The sequence below is a fragment of the Capricornis sumatraensis genome, chromosome 5 (genome assembly GCF_032405125.1).
Source record: "Capricornis sumatraensis isolate serow.1 chromosome 5, serow.2, whole genome shotgun sequence".
Lineage (NCBI taxonomy): Eukaryota > Metazoa > Chordata > Mammalia > Artiodactyla > Bovidae > Capricornis > Capricornis sumatraensis.
Genome location: NC_091073.1, coordinates 87,843,589 through 87,847,059, shown reverse-complemented (window position 1 = coordinate 87,847,059; position 3,471 = coordinate 87,843,589). Strand labels below are relative to the sequence as shown.

General features: G+C 41.7%; 1 pseudogene; it reads right to left on the bottom strand.

Moving 5' to 3' along the window:
* Positions 1-554: 554 nt before the first annotated feature.
* Positions 555-2,570, bottom strand: LOC138080121 (spermatid perinuclear RNA-binding protein pseudogene; annotated as a pseudogene).
* Positions 2,571-3,471: the final 901 nt, after the last annotated feature.

Genomic DNA, 3,471 nt, shown 5'->3' with positions numbered 1-3,471 from the left:
TGTTTTCCAAGTTGTCCATTTCATTTGCATATAATTGCTGATAATAGCCACTTAGGATCCTTTGTATTTCTGTGTTGTCTGCTGTGATTTCTCCGTTGTCATTTCTAATTCTGATTTGATTTTTCTCCCTTTGTTTCTTGATAAGTCTGCCTAATGGTTTGTCAATTTTTTTTTTTTTACAACAAAGCAGTTTATTTGTGATCAGTGTTTGAGACTCTATACATCCTTCACAAATTTAATTTTGCATAATCTGATATTCCTCTTAAAACTTAAACTTTGAACTGCTAGACTTATTTCCCTAGAACAGAAGGGCTGGTAGAACTTATTTTCCGGAAATGAGGTACCGTTTCACAGAACTAGTTTCTTTTTTGTTTGTTTTCAAGTTTTAGAGAACTAAATTTGCATTTGTTAAAAGCAAAAAGTAGGAAAAGATGTTCTTTACAAACAATTTTGATCAAGTATGTGTTCAAAGAAAGCAGGATAAAAAGACTTTTTCGCTAACATTCTGTATGTACTGGGTTGTTGTTGGAATAGGAATTAGCTTCTGTCATTTGCTAAAAGAATGAGTAGTGGGGAACAGGATATGTTGGGAATTTCATAACGGGTAACAGAACCATTCTCTTGGGTAAACCATAGGCAGGGGCAGCTGTGCTGTAGCCATAGGGTGTTCCATAGCCTGGAGCTATGTAGCCGGCAGCAGCTGTGGCCCCAACAAAAGCCCCCCTTGTTAGAGTTCCTCTTCCTCTGCCCTGAACAGCTTGGACTGCTGCAGACACAGCTGTATACACAACACGCTTTGCCTGAGGGATAATCTTCTTTTTCTTATTACTTGCTGCATTGGGTCCAGAAAACAGTTTCTCCAGGGCAGCTAAAGCTGCACTTGCCTTTGCCACTTTCTTATTTGGACCTGCACCTCTGAATTTTTGTCCATCCACTTCTACCTCCATCACAGAGCGTTTGTCATGGCTTCCACCGGTCTCCGAGATGAGTTCATACTTGAGACCTCTTCTTTTTTCACTGAGCTCCATGACAGGATTTTTGCCACTTGCTGTGAGAATAGGGCCCTGAGTTCTTACCTCTAAGGTACTGGAGGTTTTGGTTGTAGAATTTCCAGTATTATTGCTTGAGTTTGAAGACACTGTTTCATTTTTGCCTTCGTTATCTAACTTTTCATCGGAACTCATACATTCAATATCTGCATCGAAGCCCATTGGGTATCCCATTGCCTGCAGTACTTTCACTGCTATGTGAAGCTTCTCTGTTTTCTTGGATGGTCCTGAGGCTTCATATGTTATACCATCGACATCTACAGACATTGTGAAGACTGGGGCATGGACAGGGCCAGACTGAGATAAGAGCTTGTACTGAAGCCCAGGCCTGATCTGATTCAGCCTCATTAGTGCATTCATAAGGTCTATTGCTTTACTATCCAGAATTTTCCTTAAGTTTCATTTCATCTTCTTATTGGGATTTTTATCATCCCCTAATCCATCTTCAAATGGCCTCTTCAGAGCTGAAGACCCAGCACCTTCTTTATCAGTAACTGACCAGGAATATTTCTGAAAAGGCTTACTAGATGGAAGGGGGTCCATCTCCAGCACTTTATAAATCTGACCAAAGGCTGATAGTCTGAGTGCATGCTGTGCACTGTGGGTAATATCTTCTTTTTCCTGGATGGTCATATAGCTCAGAGCATCTGTTGGATCTCGCTCACAAGGATCATGAAGACCAGGACCCCCAGGAAGTAGAATTCCAGATGCCAAACACTCTACTCGTCTCAAGACCTCCCCAGCACCCAAAGGTCTATTACAAGTACCTATAGACTTTTCACATATAAGCTCTAGTGGCCATCCTTTTAATGGTGCCCATGTGGGGACTCTGTTGCACAAATCACGGAGAATGCGGAGGACAATTACATATGACTTTAATCCATTTGCCTTGCCTGAAACCATTTGGCATGTCGAAGAGACGCCAAGGCATTCAGGCACTTCTGCCTGTCCAATAAGTCTGGAGGATCTTTCATCGCAACCTTTTCTCCATCCTTCTTCTCCAATTCGTCTCTAATTAGAGGGGAAGTTAAGTATCACCTTCAAAGTTAGCGTGGGTTATTTTGTATTCCGAATTATAATAGATGCCTCATCTACACATTGTTCCACTTGATATTTATTTTCTGTGAGTTTCTGAATCTGAATAGGAAGATTATCTTTGACTGTATTTAACAGGGTCTCTGTGGGTTTGTCTTTGCACATTAAAACCAGCTCCAAGTCCATATCATCTTTAATCAGCAAGCCTTTGGCAACCAGGCCAATCCTCATTACACCACACAATGTCCGACCACCTTGATCCTTGGAATAGGTGTCTACGGCCTCTTCCTTCTTTACTCTTGTCTCACCCTCTGCTTTTGTGCCTTTACTTGTTTCATCCAGCCAATCTGAGACATGTTTAAGAGCACACTCAACAGTAGATACCATATTCTGAACAGCTTCAACTTCCTCCGGAGATGGATAAATTGTCGAATGTTTCACCATTACATGGCGATCATCATTAGCAAAAGAGCTGATAGGTCTCATGGTTTTCTATAGTATTTTAGCTTCTTCTTCCGACCCTTTCCCCTCTTTCTTGTCGTCTTCACTAGACACTGCTTTGTGTGACAGTACCTCCTCATAAGCCTGAGTCCCCTGATGGCTCAGAGTCAATATGGCAAAGATATCTGAAGGCTTGTTCTTTAGAGTACACCGCACCGCTGCGCTCTGCCCGCGCCCGGTCCCTGCTCCCGCTCCACTGCCACCGCCACCTAGTCAGCCTGCGTCTCCGGCTCCTCAGCCCAGTGGCGGCGGCTGCAGCGGCTGCTGCCCTGGTGGTGCTCGCGGCTCGGGTCTCCCGGTTTGTCAATTTTATTTGTCTTCTCAAAGAACCAGCTTTTGGCTTTGTTGATTTTTGCTGTGGTCTCTTTTGTTTCTTTTGCATTTATTTCTGCCCTAATTTGTAAGATTTCTTTCCTTCTACTAGCTCTGGGGTTCTTCATTTCTTCCTTTTCTAGTTGCTTTAGGTGTAAAGTTAGGTTATTTATTTGACTTTTTTTTTTGTTTCTTGAGGTATGCCTGTATTGCTATGAACTTTCCCCTTAGCACTGTTTTTACAGTGTCCCACAGGTTTTGGGTTGTTGTGTTTTCATTTTCACTCATTTCTATGCATATTTTGATTTCTTTTTTGATTTGTTCTGTGATTTGTTGGTTATTCAGCAGCGTGTTGTTCAGCCTCCATATGTTGGAACTTTTAATAGTTTTTCTTCTGTTATTGACACCTAATCTTATTGCATTGTGGTCAAAAAAGATGCCTGGAATGATTTCAATTTTTTTTAATTTACCAAAGCTAGATTTATGGCCCAGGATGTGATCTATCCTAGAGTAAGTTCTGTGTGCACTTGAGAAAAAGGAGAAATTCATTGTTTTGGGGTGAAATGTCCTATAG